Source organism: Aptenodytes patagonicus, chromosome 9, assembly GCF_965638725.1.
Source record: "Aptenodytes patagonicus chromosome 9, bAptPat1.pri.cur, whole genome shotgun sequence".
NCBI lineage: Eukaryota > Metazoa > Chordata > Aves > Sphenisciformes > Spheniscidae > Aptenodytes > Aptenodytes patagonicus.
Window position 1 is genome coordinate 21,542,455 of NC_134957.1, and position 18,990 is coordinate 21,561,444.

General features: G+C 45.4%; 1 protein-coding gene across 2 annotated transcripts in view; it reads right to left on the minus strand.

Moving 5' to 3' along the window:
* The window catches only part of TRPC5 (transient receptor potential cation channel subfamily C member 5), a 104,533-nt gene extending 85,945 nt beyond the window's left edge, over positions 1-18,588 (minus strand). For both annotated transcript variants that reach the window (XR_012996105.1, XM_076347405.1), the window contains exon 1: positions 18,508-18,588. The gene's annotated coding sequence lies outside the window, so the exon portion shown is untranslated. The remainder of the gene's footprint in view (positions 1-18,507) is intronic.
* Positions 18,589-18,990: the final 402 nt, after the last annotated feature.

An 18,990-nucleotide genomic window follows, 5' to 3' on the forward strand; every position in this document is an offset into this window, starting at 1 on the left:
TGAAGTGGTAATTACCATGGCTGTCTCTACTAGTTTTCTTCTCCTCTCTTGATATTGATCTCCTCTCCCCTCCAAGGCTCTGTAAAGGCTTTTTGCTTCTGCTCTCTTCCAGCTAGCCCTTGTAACTGATGCCTGGAACCTGCTGGGAGTTACTGGGGTGCCATGGACCTCTGTCCGCCTCCCGTCCTTTGGGCATCTGTCAGATATCTCTGCCAGGCAGCAGAGTTATACTTCTGGCAAAGGAATGAGGCATGAGACAATGTGTGGTCCCTACAAGGCAGCAGCTGTGGCCTCTCCTCCCCATGCACCTACAATTTTAACGCACCGCTCTCCTGCTTTCCCTGAACATCGCTTTGCAAAATTTGTTTATGTTTTCCTGACTTCTACATAGAATGTAGGTCAGACCATGGTAGACATACATCAAAATTGTGATTTACTGCACATGAAAGGAATAGTAAGCACTGAACCTGCAAAGAAGAAAGGTGACTAATTGCTTAATTTACCCAAACGACATCTACCTGCAGAATGTCTTTGTTCTTGGCTTCTTGGGGTTTCTTCCTATATGTGCATTCCTGATGGACCTTTAGCTGTGCTTTTTATGCACCTGTCTTTCCTGGATATCTACGCAGAGCTGCTAAATCGCAGATATGCAACATGTAGGATATCGTTCTCACCATCTCCCTGATAAGACAGCATTGTTTCTTACAGTACGGATGGCTTACAAGATACTGATCTCTGCCAATGGAGCAACAATGCACTATCTGTAAAGTGACTCTGAAAGGAACTGTTTTGGCATTAAGATTGAGATTGAGGGTAAACCACACCAGCAGTCAGGGCTGAGCAGGCCTCAAGAAGGCCATGTAAGCAGTATCACTCTTAGCAGCATATCGAGGAGTTGTTTCACCCCAGGAGAGCAGTTTTCCCCAGGGTTGTGCGCTCTCCATAACTGTTCACAGTCTGCACGACTAGACTACACTAGATTACAGTCATGCCATGCTTGTCACTTCCTTGGGAGTCTAGCCACATTTGCTGGGGTTTATTTTCAGCCCTGAGCTTTGGGAGTTCAATAATTACATGAGAATGTGTTCTTCTGGGGGGGAAAAAAAAAAGTTTCCAGCCTCTAGGGTGTGAAGTAAAGAGTGTGAGTCACTGAGTGAACTTCATTGATGCAGAAACCAGACAGAAAGTGTCCCAAATTCTCTAGGTTTAAAAATCTCATTAACTTTAAGGCAAAATTTGCAGATCTGAGGCAGAGAGGGGAGAAATGGGGCTTTGGAGCCCATGGACTTGGAAGTACTATGGCTGCTTGGTTTGGGCATGCCAGACCTTCTCTGCAGGCCACGGCACCACCTTCTCTGTAAGCCCTTTCCTGGCTGGAAAAAAACCAGCATGATCCGTGCAGCAAGGGATGTCTTTGCGCTCTGCTCTGGCACCAGGCAGGTCAGGGCAACTGTGGCATTTTGTACACTGACTCACACCCACACACTAAGGATTGCCTGCTCTGCTATTTATAAAGCTGAAAGGGTTTTATCACTCAGTCAACACAGTGCAGAAGCACCACTGGGTATTCTCCATGAAGAAAGTTTTGGAAGTCCATTAAATCATGCCAACTAGATACCATACACCCTTGTTCACATGTAGCGTGAGAGGATCCCTTTGATTCAGATAAAACAGCCACCAATTTAACACCACTTCTGACAGAGGAGAAATGCATTTCTATACATGCCTACTTACAGCCAAGGCCTGCTGAAGCTTCTCTACTGCAAGACACCTCTATTACTGCCATGCAGAGCTTAAAATCAGCTGAGAACATATGTTACACACTGGACAACTTTACTTAAGCACAGTCATACCTGTAGCTATAGACAGAAATGCAAACAGCATGTATATTACCAGACAGGCACTATTTTCAAATTTCTTTCCTTTTTCTTTAAAGCCCTGGGCCTAAGGGCCCTCCTCCTGAAAATCCTTTCTTACTAGCACGTCTGGTTAGGGCTCCCTGCAAAATAGAAAGTATCATCACCTCCATTTTCTAAGTAAAGAAAAGCAGGAGACACTACCCACTTTTGACAGGAAGTCTAGGGCCAACAAAGAACCTTAAGCTCACACATTAACCACTGACTGACGGCTGAACTACGTGTGGAAGACTAGAGGAGAGTAAGGCTTCAGAGTAGCACAGCTGTTTTCCCTACTGATGTTTTCACTAGAACAAGGCACTGGAGCAGCAAATGTACGCTGATGATGCACTGCTAGTCTCTTCTGACAGGCACTGTTCTCTCAAATCCTCGTTTTCTTTTGCCTTCCTCTTGCCTTTTTTCCTCTTGATTTCTTATCTGAAAGCTTCCATGACGGCTGTGAAGAAACTCTGAAAATTTGGGTATCTGATGCTTAGACAGCTTACAGAAGTTAGCAGAGAGCCTGGGAAAGGAACAAAAGGCTCAGAGAGGTTTGAACAGTCCCGTCAATCCCAGTGAGGGGCTAATTCTGGGGCACGATCAACAAGGTATCAATGCTGATTGCAATTCCAGTCCTTATACAAGAGAGGAGATGGAAAGTTACCGGTTTGCACTATTTATCCTTCCTACCTCCATGCTTGGGTGATGTTTGAAGATACCCTCACCTATTTTGCCCCACCTAAAAGGGGTTGCATGAACAAAATTTGTACAAGAAGTGAACAGAAAGGGAGCTGTGCTCAAGGCGTTCATTGAAACACAGGAAACACACAGAGAATTTAAATAACTATGCAAACTGCTGGAGGGACCACTGCAGATGTCAGGCATCACTCAGATGCCGTTTCACCTTGCGTATGTTACTTTAATGAGTAGAGACTGGAGAGGCACTTCCACCTTTTGCTTGCTCGGTCTGACCCCAGTCCTGGACTCTGAACTACCTCCTACTGTGAAGACAGTGTTCACAGTGTAATCCTCCCTTCTGAGAGTTATTTCCAGATGAGCAGGTCTTTTGGCATTGACTGGAGAAATAAGTATCAAGCTAAGATCCCCACTGTCTAGCTACCTGAGGCTTAGCTTTCTGCAAACCTTAAGCTGTCGGGAGGGCTGGGGACGACCTCTGGGATGACTGCAGAAACAGCAGAACCACATCAGCTGAGTTTCTCACAGATCATCAGGTCTTCAGCAAAACAAGCAGAATTAATGTGTGGGAAATGAGATGAGACCCCAGCTCTGCTCTGACATTGGCTTCTCATGTCAGTTATGTGAAGAGTCTGGCGGTTCCCAGCAGAATCGGGTCTGTCTGTTATAAGGTATACTCCATCAAATGTGGCAAAATAAAGTGTGGGTAAAATCCTTGAGGTGCCTGAGAGCTTCTCTGGGGTTGAAAAGAAATCAGTATTCTAGCTGGGAGTTTTAGCAGCAGCATTTGATCTATCTGACAGGCACATCCCAGTGACACACCAAACTGGGGATTTTTCCACTGCCTTTCTGGTGCACCTTTGGGCAAGTAGTTTTTCAGATCTGCACTTCTCTTTGCTTCTCTCATTTTGGTTTTAAAGTATATGGCATCACTGGCTACAAGTAAGGACACCGAGAGGCCCTGGTCTCGGTTGCTGTAACAGGAATGTATTCTGTTTCTAGAAGTAATTTTTTGCCTTCCTCCCAGCTTTGATAACTTTCTCTCACTGCACAGCTCTCATTTTCAAGAAACTGTCAGCACTGTTCTTTCCAGACACATAAAGCAGATAAAGTGTCTGACTAAAAAACAGATCCAAAAGGCTAAACCCAGCTTGTATAACAAACAACTGACAACGATATTAAATGAAGACCTGGGGATTTTTTTCACTTACACTTTCAATGGGCATGGGCATAATGACCATGTACAGTTCTATAATTTCAAGCTCTACGGTTAGTAACAATCCTATTTTACACATTTTTTTGTTCATCTAATTAGCTGTTAGCATTCTTGAACACTGTCCATTAAATTTTATTACCCAGAATCAAGTTTTCGTAACAGAAGAGCAAAAATGACTGCAAAAAGAGTATCCATGGAAGACATGATATGTTACATGCATCATTGCAAGGGAAAATTGGGACTTTCCTCAAATTCTGAGCTGTTCCTAGATGGACTGCATGATTGATTAAAATCCTGAGCCTCATTTTGCTTGGGGGTACGCTGTCACATATCTAAAATTAATTCTTTGACTCTTTAGAATAACCCTGCATCCCTACCGGCTTAATTATATACAGGACTTAATTTGGCTCCACCGAAAGCATTCAGGTCCACAATTTTCTCAAGACCTTCTCATTTTTCAGGTCCCTTTCTGTAACTATAATAAAGGAATGGTTTTGTATTTAGTAGCTAGTTGCAGCTAGCACATGCATGAAAAAAATAAATAAAACAATGAATGTTTTACACTGACGAACTAAGGCCAAATTCTTCTCAATGTACTGAGGTTACGTTTCCTAGGCCCTGTGTTCTGAAGTGCCATGATGGACCAGAAGTATCTTTTTGTTTAATGTTACAGTACTTGTAGCCTAGCTATCTTTCCTCAGCTTCTCCAGTCCCTGTTCCCCTGAGATTTTCATCCCCTGCCCATCAAATACCTTTGCACAGCACAGCTCTCAAGTGGGAAGCTAGATTCAGCACCGACTTTCCTGTGCCCTCCAGCACTCTGAGGAGCGCTTGCATTCTCTTTTTTAGCTGGATTTTGCTGTCAGTGAAGACCTCTTTTCAATTTTGTCTAAAATGCATTAGGCCAGTTGCTTGCTATTTGCTTTCTTGTTTGCATACCTTTGGCCCTGCAGGTCTGGCTCCTTCCTTCCAGAGCTATTTTCAGAGCTACAGTTCAGATCCATCTTTACTGATTTGTCATCAAAACATAGTAATGTAGACCTTACTACCAGCAAGTGTTGTCAGAACAACCACAAATACTGTTCCCCTGTGCAGCATCTCCAGCCAGAACAGCAGCCTGTAGAAGCTAAGCCAAACAGCCACATACATGTTCTCCAGCTTTCATACAGGCATATGCAAGCATGGAAAACTATAGGGCATCAGCCATGCCCACAAAGGGTTCCCTGATTTTAGGTAGTGGCAAAGTTAGCTATTCACCTATTTGGCTCCATCTACGTGAGCACAAGTACTACCTTTCTCCCCACAATGAGCAAGGGATGGTGCTGGTGCTGCTCATCCTACAGTTCCCAGGGCAAGGAACTCATCCGCTCCTTTGTCAGCCTTTCTCCTTGCAAGAGGGGTGTTTCAGCTGGAGTGAGAATTGGTGCATCTCTTAAATGTCTCAGTTCAATCCTATGCACTCAGGAATTTCTCCTGTCTTCTAAAAGACACCCTCAAAGTCTTCTGCAATTAATTCATTCCACGTCAGCTTACTAAGTGTCCCCTCTGGATGAATCCAATATATTCAACTCTCTATTTCCGTGGGGAGGATGACTGATGAAGGGGAGGAGGGCTGTAAGCCCTGGGCTCTACCCATATTATCATGGTGACTACAGCTCTTCTCTCTGCCCTGCTTTTGCTCCAAGCTCTACCTTAAAATAATTAAAGGTACTGCTTGCTGCTGACCTGACTGACCCTTGCACACTGTCGTGCATCACACCCTGTGCTAGCCGTGTCACTGTTGTTCTCTTTGCCCCCATGATGCCTGCTTGCCTCCTGCCCACACGCTCTTGCAATGGGAAGGAAGGCACTACAGTCCTTGCACCCTTCCCCAAGGCCAGGCCTTGAGGGTCCAGGTGGCATTTATTCAGAGTATGCAATTTGGAGGGATTCCAAGTTGCAGATGCTTTTCTACCTCAAGTCTTTCTTTTTCCTCCTAGTACTCTGGATTTTCTTTCATCCCCCAGGTGTCACGGAACAGTCCACCCTTGCTCAGTCATGGATGACTTATTTTCCTTGGCAAAATCAAAATGTTTTGCTAAGGGTATATTCCGGGCCTTGAAATAGTTGGGGTTTTTTTCTGTGAGGATTATTGCCCAGTTTCCCTTTATTTGTGCTTTGAGTTTTCTGTGGTGCTTTTAATGACGGCACTCAAGCTCGCTCTGAATGTGCTAGGTCAGGTAAAGCAAACAGTGTCCCACTCGGTTAGTGAGACACCCTCTGAAGCCAACAAACCTGCTCAACATATCATGCTAATACCAAACCTCTGCTGACTTAGCCAAGATACCATGCATCGCCTTCAAGGACGGCTACAGAAGTGAGGGGTCTGGGTGAAAGAAGCTGGCCTTCTCCAAGAATTCCCCTATATTTCAGGCAGGCTACTGAGTCTCCTTGCAAATCCTTAGCAGGACGGTCCAGGCTGTTACACAATGACTATTGCCTGGTGTCTGGCTATACTGGTTCCACAAATGTTACTTGGCTGACATTTCAGGTTGAAAAAGTCAAATGCTATCCATATGTTTCCCAAATTTCATTCTGGACTTCAACTTTCTATAAAAGATAATGAGGGGCAGTGATAGCTCTAGGGATACTGCATTCCTGCCAAGGATCCTACAGTTCGAGCTGCTCCAAAACAAGCACAAACACTGCACCAGATAATGCCACAGATAGCGAGTGAAAAGCTGGCATGAAATGTTCAGCATACCTCAAGTATGTTCTCCTCAAAGCCTGAAAAAGGTGAAACTACTCAAACAAACAAACAAACAAATGAACACCATCCCTCCCTGGGGAAAAAAACAAGATTGCCCACTCTGGTTTGTGCAGTGTTTGACAAGAACTACGCTCCCAAAGCCACTGCACCAGCCACTGAGCAAGCCAGCCTCCTAAATCTGTTATTGACAATGAAGCTGTTTGTTTGTCATCTCGAGGCTGAACAGGAATGACATTTCTGTTGCAGTGCAGTAAAAGGTTAGCACTTGCATAAGCTGATAAATGTGAAGTCAAGGTGACTCTACTTTATGTATTACATTAGCATAGGACTGCAGATCCTTAGGGCACACAGAGAAGTCTAAGTAAGCAATACAAGCAATTACGGCATTGCAACTGAAAACATCTCAGGGAAAATCCTCCCTTTACACACATAAAATGCAGGACAAAATCTCATAGAGTGTTTGCAGTCTGCTAGGCTCAGGGCAAAGCCACAGAACAAACCAATGCTAAGGTACAAGGGATGAATACGGCCTATTAACGTGGGAGATACCTTTTCCATGATATTATTACTTTCCATTAAGTTGACCAAAAAGACCCAAGTTCTGGAAACAGTGTCTCATTGTAACACCTGCATGATTGGATGAATAAATCTGTTTTAATTAAATGCCTTTTTTATAGTAGGCTGTAACAAAATATTGTGAGAAAGTGAGAAGCCGATAGCTGGCTTTGAGATTTCAAGTAACCTTCTCCTAATTAAGTCTGTATATATTTATATGTCATCTTAGTGCAAGAAAATACTTAGAGCTCTCCTTTCTTTTAACTTCCTTTTCTATTTTCCTTTCTAGTGTTAGTTATTAATTTACTACGCTCTTCCTTCACATTACTTCAGCCAAAGCAGATCCAAATTGTTTCAAATGCATCTTACGCACTCTGAATTTCATCCTGCTTATGCAGATTCACTTGTCTTGCTGAATTCAGTGACATAAATTCCTAATTGCACAGATAAAACTGGAAAGAGAAGTCACTATTCTGGACTCCTTTCTGCTTTGTTACCCTGGGCTGATGCCATTGACTAGACTCACCAAATTAAAACTCTCCTCTAACTCAGCAGGGAAGGTACTGCAAAGCTTTGGGAGCACATCAAAGTATCTCCATACTTTGCTTCTCGTTTTGTGTACCACCGATGTAGTCTATCACATGCTGTTATTGAACTTCTTCAGTTCTCAGCCCCAAAGCCTACTACGTTTAGAGTTAGTCTATTGTCACTCTCACTTTTGGGCTCTATCTTCCCTACTCAGCACCCCCAAAAAAAGCAAGAGAAGAGAACAAGTGCCAATTTAGGAGTATGTCTCTATCCATACGTCACCAGTGCTTTGCTGGGCTTGGATGTGTGCAGCAGGGGAGCTTTAGGACCAAATAAAGCACAAATTTGCAGGACCATCTCCTGGTGCCTTATATATCTGTATGCAGAAATAGGGTGTCTTGGTAACAGGAAACATTGGAGGGTGTTCTGCAAAGACTGTACTGACATTACCCAGGAGGGTAAAGAAGATGTTCAGGTCATGGTATGTTCCTGGGCTGTTACAAATACAAACAGGATTCTTTATTGAAACAATCACATGCGGTTGGGTTCTAATATTTCCTATGGGCTAAATCTATGTTTTTCTGCCCCATAAGGTCTCCCCAGCTGCCCAGACACGAAAGGCACTGTCAGCAGTGCTACAAACACATACTAGGCTGGTCTAATGCGAACAGATGACTGGGTTTCCACCAGGACAGTCCATTACTTTGTAGCATTCATCAGTTCCCATGGACTCGGGCACTTGCGCAAAGTGCAGTCATTCTCCGAACATCTATGAAAACAGAGATGGTCAAACTAAAAACCCTTTTGGTATTCAAACACCCCTCCGTGTCTCCAGCATCCCCATTGCACAGAGGGTGTCCATCTAGGCTAGAAAAATTCTGCAGTCTGAGGAGGCTGTTTCCAGGGTTCATTTTTCAGGTGCGAGAGGTTCTCTTTAGGACCAACCTGATGCTCTCAATAATGATAATTGATCCATATGGATTCAACAGGAGAGTTGGATACAAAACAGTAGATCAAGTCCCTGGATCCTAACCAAAAGAATGAATTTAAACGAGAAAAGAGTAGGTCTACTTATGTGTTGGTTAATTTGGAAACAAACCAGTACTTTTGAATAGCATCAGTTATCCATGATATTTATAAATGATCTTTCCTATAAAAGACTTTACTTCCACTGAAGGGAAGACCTGCCCATATTCTTCACTTTTCATATTTGCAGATTAGAATTCAGTCATTTACCCCTGCTTTGGGCTGACCTTAGCAGCAATAAGATTGACACCTATGTAATGGAGAAAAAAGACTGCCCCACAGCTTGATCCATTCCACATCATCCAGCAAGACAGGGGCAAAGAATCAACCTGAACCCTTCTTCTACAAACTTCTACAGGAGCTTCTTCTACAAACTCTCTTGCTTGGATCCTCCATCTAAGAGTGCTTCATAATTATTTCATAAATATCCTACTTTATGTTCCTTTCTTCCCAACTGCCAGTCCCATTTTAGCACTGGACATGTTCAATATTGAGTTTAAGCTGGTCATAACAACACAATGTGTGCATGTGCAACTGTACCACTGCTAATGGTCTCTTCGTGGGAAGTGGGCTGGGCTTTGTGCCCCCCTGTCTGAAGTCTCAATTCTTTATGACTTGATTCCCCATTTAGTACTCACAAAGGCGTACTGTATATGTTGGGGCTATAAAAGATGATTAAAACGGGAATCCATCCATCACAAAATCTAACACAGCATGTTGGTATCCCTCATGTAACCACGTTATTAGTAGCACACTGTTCTTTTGCTTCTGAATTCATAAACTGAACTCAGTGACAGCTTTGTGTGGCACAGCATCAAGGCAGCAGAAGACCTGGCTTTGACTTCTCGATCTTGCATGATAATGGGTATGCTGCTGTGTTTCTCTTTCCTTGTCTGTAAAATGGGTGACGATGCTGCTAATCTATCCTAACTCCATGTTAAGAGGCTCAATCCATAAAGCCGATTTAAACAGCAAGTGCAATACAGGCACAGTATTAACGCCATTTAACATACTTCAGATTTTCTAGAAATGAACAAGAACTAAAAGCCTAATTCAATTTATTTTGAACTCTGCATTCTCTTCATAACACTTCAACATTTAAGCATAGGAACATGCTACGGACCAGGCCTCACTGCTCTGTGACTGCATACTGCTGTATGCCACAGCGTGTACCCACTTATGCATGGTTATCACTTGAAAAGGGAGGAAACCCCATGTTGTAATGTGTGCAACGGCCCTCAGCTTGCCAGTACTACTGGAGGGCATTTGAACAGAGCAGGCTCTCAGGCTCAAGCATCAGTGTCTGGATCAACAAGAGCCATATCCTGTGGCTGCCCAAATTTTCCTACAGGCATCACAGAAAGTGAGAGACCAGTCTAGAAGCCATTGCTGGCAAAAATGTGTTTGGCCAAACATCCAGGAATACCAGAGCCATTTGCTGAACCCGGATCAGGTTCTGAAATGTCCATAAACAACAACAAAATCCACCTAACAATGTAGTTACTGTGAATAATCTGACAGCAGTGGAGATTTGACAGGTGTTGGTGATCTTATCCCAGTTCAAATGTAGGAACAATCAGGCACAGGATCCTCTCACAGCACCACAGCCTCAGCGCTGCAAGTTTGGCAGCTAAAGGACTTCAGCCAAGCAGAATAACCAGATTAAAGGACCCTAAAAGAACACTGCCATGAAAGGGGCTATGTAGCAGGACTGCAGGAATCACATCTCTGTGACACTGTCTGGAGCAACTCCTTAGTTCCCTTCACCTCAGCCTGTCACAGTGCAAAACAATGCACTCAGCTTTTATCCAGCCATTTGTAACTCCATGCTTACCGAGGGCTGAGCCTGAACACAAGCCCAAACTCCTGGGCTGAGTCAGCCCCCATTCTGGGAGGGTCCACAAAGACGCTTCTGAAGAGGTCACCTTCACAAGTCGCCTGCCACGCCAGTGAAGGCAGGTGTCCCTGCTCCACATATGCACCTCCTGTCACTGAGGGGAAGCTCCGCATGCAGAAGCAGGAAAAAAAGAAAGGCTCTGATCCTAAAAAAGCAAACACACAAAACAGCCCTGAACTGGCCTGCTCTGCATAGGTCAGTGCCACAGGGGAGGGAGCTTTGTTTCCAGTTGATTTTTGTAAGAGAGAAAGATTAATCCAAATGTCCATGGGAAGGTCATGGCAGCAACCCTGCTCCTTCATTACACCCCAAATACTTCACCCTGAATTTTGGTGCCATCAGCTATTGGGCCTTAAATAAGAATTGAAATAAGCCATTCAGAGGACAGTGAGAACATCTGGGAAAAAAAAAAAAATTGTTCTTCAAGCCCAGATCCAAAGCTCAGTAAAGTCGGTGGGAGTTTTTCCATTTCCCACTGTTGCTTCTGTGCTCATCTCGTAGGTGCAGAGGGTCCCTTCAGATTTCACCAGCAATTCAATCCGTGGCCAGGACAGATTTCACCCAGGACTGGTGAAAGAGGACAGGCCGATTAGAGCCACATTTCCCTTCAGCCAGGCAACAATTAGGAATTCTGAGAATTGAGCTTAGCCTTGGACTGGAAATGTCTCTGATCAGGGACCAAACAGCTAACAGCTCTGACAAATCTGATCTTTCTTCCATACAAGAAAGACCAAACAGATTTTGGGCCAGGCCCACCCTTGTGTTGGTGGCCTGAATCCCAGCCTTTCCTTTTCCTTCCGCAGCCCTCTGCTGAGTGATTTAAGTACCCGGCTCTTGGTTTCTCTAGATGCTCCATTTTACATAAATAATTACACTTTCAGGGCTTGGTGTCTGTTATGTTTGAAGGCTGGAGTGACGTTTTGGGAATCTGTAAGATTTTTGTAGGAAGAAACCCCCCATTTTCTGTCTTGTTCCATTCATGAGTACATTCAAATCTTTGGCAAAATCAGAAGGCAACCCAGAAAGATCTGCTAGTATTCGTACTACCTGACCAACTCCATAGAGGTATGGCCAGTGCAGATAAACTATTTTTGACTGGAGATCGGACAGAAACCCTCACATGAAGAGCTAGAAGACTTCTAAAACACCGCTTCCTTTCACCCATTGCAGCATCCTGCATATATTACTTTCAGCCAAGCCACTCTTCAACTTCTTTCTTTTCCCAAACTATTTCAGTCAACCACGGGTTCATGTGGCTTCTGTGGACAGCAATGGGTTTATTTTTGGGAGGGGCGTCTACCCTCACTGATTACATTTTGTGCCAATAGCTAATGTGATGGCTTGTTGACTGCTGATATTCATACCCATGTCTTTGACAGGCAAGGCGCCCACTCACCAGCTGCTCAGCCTGTTTGATTAGGTTACAGACAGGGTGCAGGGAAAACTGCAGGAGATAATGTGGAAGTGAAGCCATTTTGTGTGTGCGCGCAGGCGCGTGTGCTTATAGGACCATAACATATCACTCCTCATCACCAGCTCTTGATGTAATCTTAGTAGTGTGCATGTGTGCGCACCAGCATCAATCCCTGTATATGGTGAAGAAGTAAGGAGAGCTGGAAAGATATCATTTCAAACTTGGCATGATTTCAAGATCAATAGAAACCCACAGACAAATGTCAGAACATTTGCCCTAACACTCCATAAACACAGAGCTCCAGGCTTAAACATAGATGTGCATTTTAAGGCATACACTTGTTTTAGACCTTGAGTCTGAGAAGCCTGAAGCCCTTTTCCCAGCTACAGAGCACATTCCTGGTCTGGGTTCAGCTTGTGCCCCCTATATCTATGGCACAGAGGGGGTACTCAGTGTCTGTCAGGAACAGTGATGTGGTCATGTTGTATCTGTCTCCTGTTGTGCATCCCCTTGACAGCAGGAGCTGCAATGGGGTGTCAGCCAGGACCTCATGGGAGCTGCTCTCCCTGCTGAGGAACCAGGAGGCTGGTGGAGAACAGGGCTGCTGGCTGGGCAGCCCTGTTCTCTCCAGCAACCCCTGTGGAGCCACTGGACACAGTCAGCTCCAGATATGGCCCTCATGGACTTTCCCAAGAGGGAGTTTAGTCTTTGTTTTCTTGCTGAAGAAATGATATTGCAGGAGAAGCAAACTTAGGAAGACTTCTAGGATCATTCAGAGATTCAGTCTGCTCTTCCCAAATGAGGAACCCCCGATGGTGTTATACAGGAAAGAAAGATCTGGGTAAAGGATTTTCACTATAGCTTTACATATACTGCAGGGACTTCACATCTTTTGTTCGAACATTCTCTGTACTCTCCTGCCCTCTTCCTCCTCCCTAGATCAGGCTTTACTTCCTTTGCCAATGTAACCTCTCCTCTACTGTTAAAAAATCCCTCTCTTGCAGCAGATGCTCCTCTTTGAAATAGCCTTCCTAGCTGTACCTCGGGGACCTGTCTCACAGCCCCTTGTCCGTTTATTCAGTGACCATGTCCCTGCATCTAATTCCACCTCCCAAGACAAATGGGTGAAGAGTCAGTGATGAGGTGCTGACATCCTAGGAATCTTTATTCCTCTTGTTCCCATTAGGAACAATTTTAGGGCATTAGGGCAATTTTATAAACCTGGAGGTCCTTCCGCCTGGAAACTTTCAAATACCCCAATACACATAATACAGATATTTCCATTAACTGCAGCTCCGGGCTAAGCAGAAGATCAGCACCTCCATTTCATAATGCAGCACAAACCAGAATGAACAGGACACAAAGACTGAATGAGAGAGTGGAATTATTTCATCTTCTGGTCCCAGCCAGAGCCCTGAGCCCCAAATGGCTTCATCCTCTCACACCACTTTGCCAGTAAGGCTTCACACAATGAAATTCTTGCAGCTTCCTATGTTAATCCATTAATACCTGTGAGAGCAGGCTGAAATCTCTACTCTGGTTATCATTCTGGAACCAAAATGCCCAATAAACACTATTCCATAAGCTCTGTTCTTCCCTCTGTATTTTACTGAGAAGAAAGTGAATTGCTGTTTTAGCTAGCTATGTGCTGGGAGAACACAGGAATAGATTAGACCCATGGTCCTTCTATCCCAGGATGTTATCCCTGGTGACGGGCAGCAGTCTTTGTCCACTGCATTTACAGTGACTGTTCCCTTCTGCACTCTCCTTGCATCTGGCAATTCATAGTGTAGAGAGCTAGAGGTTACATCCAGACCATCGTGTTTCCTATCCACTCTCTGCTCATTGTGAACTCGTCTCATCTTCTTCAACCTACTTATGCTTTTGCCCTCGACAGCATCCTGTGGTAACGAGCATTACAATTTAATTAGCAGACATGATAGGAAACGTATCTGACTCTATTCAGGTGCTTAAGTCAGTCTTTCCCAAACAGCGGATCAGATTCCTCTCTAAGGATGCAAAAGGGATGCAGGACACATGAGAGGGGCCAGGAAATTGCTTCAGTTCTCACTGGAACATGTTCACTGCATATGAAGAGGGAGAAAGACTGAGAGAAGGGAGAAGGGACTATGGACAAAGTAGCTTCCTGGTTTGAATCCAGAGAATGAGCTGAGAATAAATAATAAGTGTCTAACGATCTAACAGAAACACCCATAATTCCTATTAGCAAAAATTAGCCTGCTGCCTAAGTCAAGTCTCCTATCATGGCCACTGTGACCAACACTATATAAAACCCGATGTACTCTAAAGAAAATAAAAAATGGAGAAATGAGGACTGAGATCTACCTGCTACTCATACACATAGAGAAATATAGCTTGTCTCTCCAGTTCCTCACCTTCACAGCCATCATCTCATAGAAAACACCGCAAGGATGCCATACCTATGGCCACACTTCACTCTAAGGACTCCTCATTGCTTTCCAAGACAGGAAATCTCAGGAAGAGCACAGGTTTTGCGTTGAATAACTCCACACAACACCACAGCATCCTCTCTTTACCATGATGGTAAAAGTGGCCAAAACAGGAGGCAGGTTAGCCAGCAGGGAGGCAGAGCTCTGGGGAACTGATCCTTGTGCAGTGGAAGGGGACCAGCCCCAGCTCTCCTCATTTCAACCCTGGATGCCAGCACATTTCTTGCTTTCCCAAGAGGGAACTTAACCTAACTTACCCTGAAAACACACTGAAGCGTAATAGCTCAGACAGCTGAAAGGGATAAAAATCCTGCCCCAGCTTTCCAGTGACTGCAGTCTCACACACACAGAGACAGCTCCATCTTCCTATGCCTTTTAACTGCACTGGGCCTGCGCACTCAAAAGAGGACCTGACTGGCAAGATGCTCTGTTGCAGTAATTTGTGCTTATTGGTTGTCTCCCTTGGCAGGAAAAACAAATGAGAATAGCCTTTGCCTTGCTCTGATTTTGTGCTAGAGACTCACCTAGCTAAGAAGAAACCTACAGCTGTTTCAAAGCCACTGACTTGCTCTGGTACTTCTTAATCTGAACCACAAGCTGGGTCTGAATCCTTCTGCAGTTACTCATACCAACACCACATTGCTATCCAGGATTTTGGGTTCAGAAACTTCCAGGAATCACTTGCTAGCTTGTATTTTTCCCGAATTGGACATTGTAGAGACTACCAATCAGTCACTGGCAGCATCCTGCCTCTCTGAGACAGGCAGTACACCTGGTTCCCAGCTCTCATGGTGGGCCATTTAAATGTGCCCAAATGCAGCTTTTGACATGAGCCTGCTCGCCTTTGTGCCAGACTATCAGCCCGAGCAACTGGAAAAACTCTGCTTGCTTGTAATCTGGCATTTAGACACTCACTTCATAGAGGTTCCTCTCATTACCTCACAGTAAAAGACTGTGGCAAATCCAGTCCTGAGTTTTTGATGGTGGAATCCTGCTGAACTTGGTGATCCTTGCTGATCATATCATGACAAATGTCTCATCCTTGAGGTTGGCTTTTCTCTGCTCTCTCACGTTTTCCTTTCTCTCTCTCTAGCCAGAAATGATTTCCATGTTTGTTTACTCTGAGCTACATTCATCTGAGTCATTCAGCAACCCTCTACCCACAAACATATTACAGCAAATTTTGAATTGGAGTCTCAGCGAGTGAATATTATGCTGTTGTGAATGTGAGAACAGGGGGCTAAATTCTGGGCCATGGGCTGCCACTGGGTTTCAAGAAGAACTGACCTTTGCTATGAACGTGTCAAAATTCAACAGCATCATAATCCCTTGTGTTCTACATTACTTCACAAAGAAGGAGAAACTCCAGGCAAAGGAATTACTCTATATTTACACCAGTGCAACAATTAGTAGGATTTGGCTCATTTCATACAAATTATACTACTGTACTTGTAGGAATAATCTTTTCTGTTTCAAACTAATTTTAGCCACCCTTGAGTGGTGATTATCAAGCTCTTCCATCTGTTGTAGAAAAAAAAATTATTTGCGCATAGCTTTTGTGAATTTTCTCCTCTGAGGTATGTTTTCAAGAACTGTATCTCTCAAAAAACAATGTAATCATATTATTAGCAAGACTCATAACTCAGCTGACAGTACCTTGTCTATTAAATCCACAACATGAAAAGACCTCAGAACTGACTATTCTACGATTTTTTTAAGCTTGTCTGAAAATAAATCTTTGCAAAAAGCAAGCTAATCAGAGAATTTTGTGTCTTGCATTACCTAAAATGCAATTCTGAGTAGAAGCTATTCAGAGATTCTACCAAAGCAGAAGGTGGTTAAGAAAAATAATGCCTTTTACAAAATATACTACAAAACCAATGAGATTTCAATATGCTAGAATGAAAGCAATGCACATCAAAATATAAAGAATTCTCTCAGAAGCCTAGTAATAAAAATAAGGAATTCTGTTAACGTTCTATGTACTTGCAAGATAAATTAAAGCTGATCAGAGGTTAGTCTCAAACTCAAGTCCTTTTCCATCTAGTTTCTTTTCACATCTTAAAAAAAAAAAAAAAAAAAAAGCCAGCACCTGGACCTTTTTCTTTACTTTTAATGCTAGAAATGTGCCCTGTAGCAGCACCTGAGACATAGTTCTTGCCTAGGAAGACTTACTCCTAGCTGATAGTGTATTGATCATTGCTATATCTCAGAATAAAAGTACAACCAGATGCAACAGCAAAGCCACACCACAGAGACCAGTGGGCTCACAGTGGGCCAGTTTGATGTCAGGGTAAGCTCTTTCATGTTTTCATCCACCACTTACAGTTTAAACAGTCTAGGACTGAAGTGTTCCTTCAGCTCATAATTACTGCCAAGTTACATGCAGAGAAACGGGGGGTAAATATTCATGGACAGAACAAAGAGTGACACGTCTGATAACACCCAAATGTGATTTTTTTTTTCTTTTCTTGAGAAATGACACCAGCTTTCTTTACAGAGGAGTATTACTCAAGAAAATAGTTCCTTTCATCTGCTTTGGAGCTGTCTGAAAAGACATTTGGCTGCAGTTTCAATAAACTGCCCAAAGATACTGCTTTAACTTCTGAAAAGCATTTTTAAAACAGCAATATCGTAATTTGCATTTACACAGTACCTCCCTGACTGAAAAGTGTTTTCAAGGGCTTCTGAGTAGCTTCACACAGCCCTGAGAAGCAGTAACACAGGATAAACCATATTTTACAGAGAAGGCAAGCAACACAGAAGACTGAGAGACTTGCCCAGGATCAGGCAGGATGTCCACAGAACAAAAGTAAATAACCCTCTTCAGTTCTTCTCCCACGGGGACATGCACACACACATACACACAGAGGCACTGTAACCACATGACCATCCTCTTCCCAAAAATCTTTCCTTCCATCTCCTTTTGCATTCTGCACAGGGCGCCGCATTACATAAGCTTGCTTGCAAGGAGGTGCACCTGACACAAAACTTAGGGTTTACATCTGACCAGCAGGAAGATGAAATGTTTTTTATAATACAGTGGAAAAGTTAAGAGGAGTGATCAAACGGACTGGAAGTTCAAAGCAGCGTTGCTCCCTTGCAGCAGCAGCGAGAATGCAAGACTTCATACATGACTGTTCATCCATGTTACCTAGAGCATGTAGAATTTAATGGAAGACTTGCACATTACCATATTCATAACCATGACTAACAAATCTGTTGTCAATGCCACCAAAAATATCACACAAGCAGAATGTTTTTATACCAAAGAGAGCATTGAAGTCACAGCTCCATAGTAAACAAATGAACTTATGAAGAGTCTTGAAAATCAGCCCTGACTTTTTTTTTAGGCTGCGGAATTTGATAAACTATAAACTGCAAGATGCCCGATAGTCTGTGGACCGAGGGGACGACAAATGAGGCATTTCTTCTGCGAGCATCACAGCAGAGAACACCCTCTCCGATATCACTGTTACCTTTCCCATTTTGAGGGCTCGTGGGTCAGCGAGACGACTCACAAGCAGGTCAAAGGACGCCCTAATGAATAACAATTTACACCCGTATTTAACCCGTACATGCGAGGATGCAGGTGGCTGATACGGCAGGCGCCGTACGCGCTGTCATTCAGCGCAAGGACAGCTAAAATTCAGCACCGTCCCTCAGGCTGCGAGTCCCGGCGGTGCCGGCAACTCCCGCGGGGGAGCGCGGCCCCGCCGCCCGCCCGCCCCGGCCCTACCGCACCGCGGCCGCTCCGGCGCTGCCAACTTCAGCGGGAGAAACCCTCCAAGCCGGGGCAAGGGGATGCTCGCGCCTGCGGGGGGGTGATGCAAAGGAGCGGCCCCCGTCACACGCGGCTGGTGCGCGGCGCCCGAGGACGCGGGGCGAGGGGGGTATTTCCCAGCCGCGGCTCCGAGTTGGGGCAGCGCCAAGAGGGGACCGAGGGGGGGCCTCTCAGCCCCGTCCTCCCGCCTGGCCCCGCCGCCCAGGGGCCGCTCCCCGCGCAAGGTGCGCGCCCGCCTGCCGCCCCGTCCCCCCTCCCGCCCCGGGGGCCGCTCACCTTCGCGCCGCTCCGTCAGGTTCTACATGCCGGGGTGCCCGCGGGCCCGGGGCGCCGGGCCGCGCCGCTCATTTGTAATCCGCTCCGCGCCGAGCGCCGCGGGGAGCGGGAGCCCCCATGCCGCCCCGCCCGCGCTGCCCAGCCGGTGCGCCCGAGGCGGGCGCGCTACGCCGCTGCCGGCGGCGCGGAGCCGCAGGGCCGCCGGCAGGCAGGGCAGGGCGGGCGCGGCATCGCGCTCCTCGCCCCGGCAGCGGGCAGGCGCCGGGCAGGGCTGCGACCCGCGTCCAAAAAAGCCGGGTCTCCGCGGTGCTCCCTGCCGCCCCCGCCGCCTCCGACCGCCCCTCGGCGGCAGCCGGGCCCGAGCCGAAGCGGAGCGTCGCGCCCAGGCACACGCAGCGCCCCTCGCACTCCCTCACAGGCACACGCCGCCCCTTACACGCAGGGATACACCCTCCCCTCACACACTCAGAGGGATACAGCCGC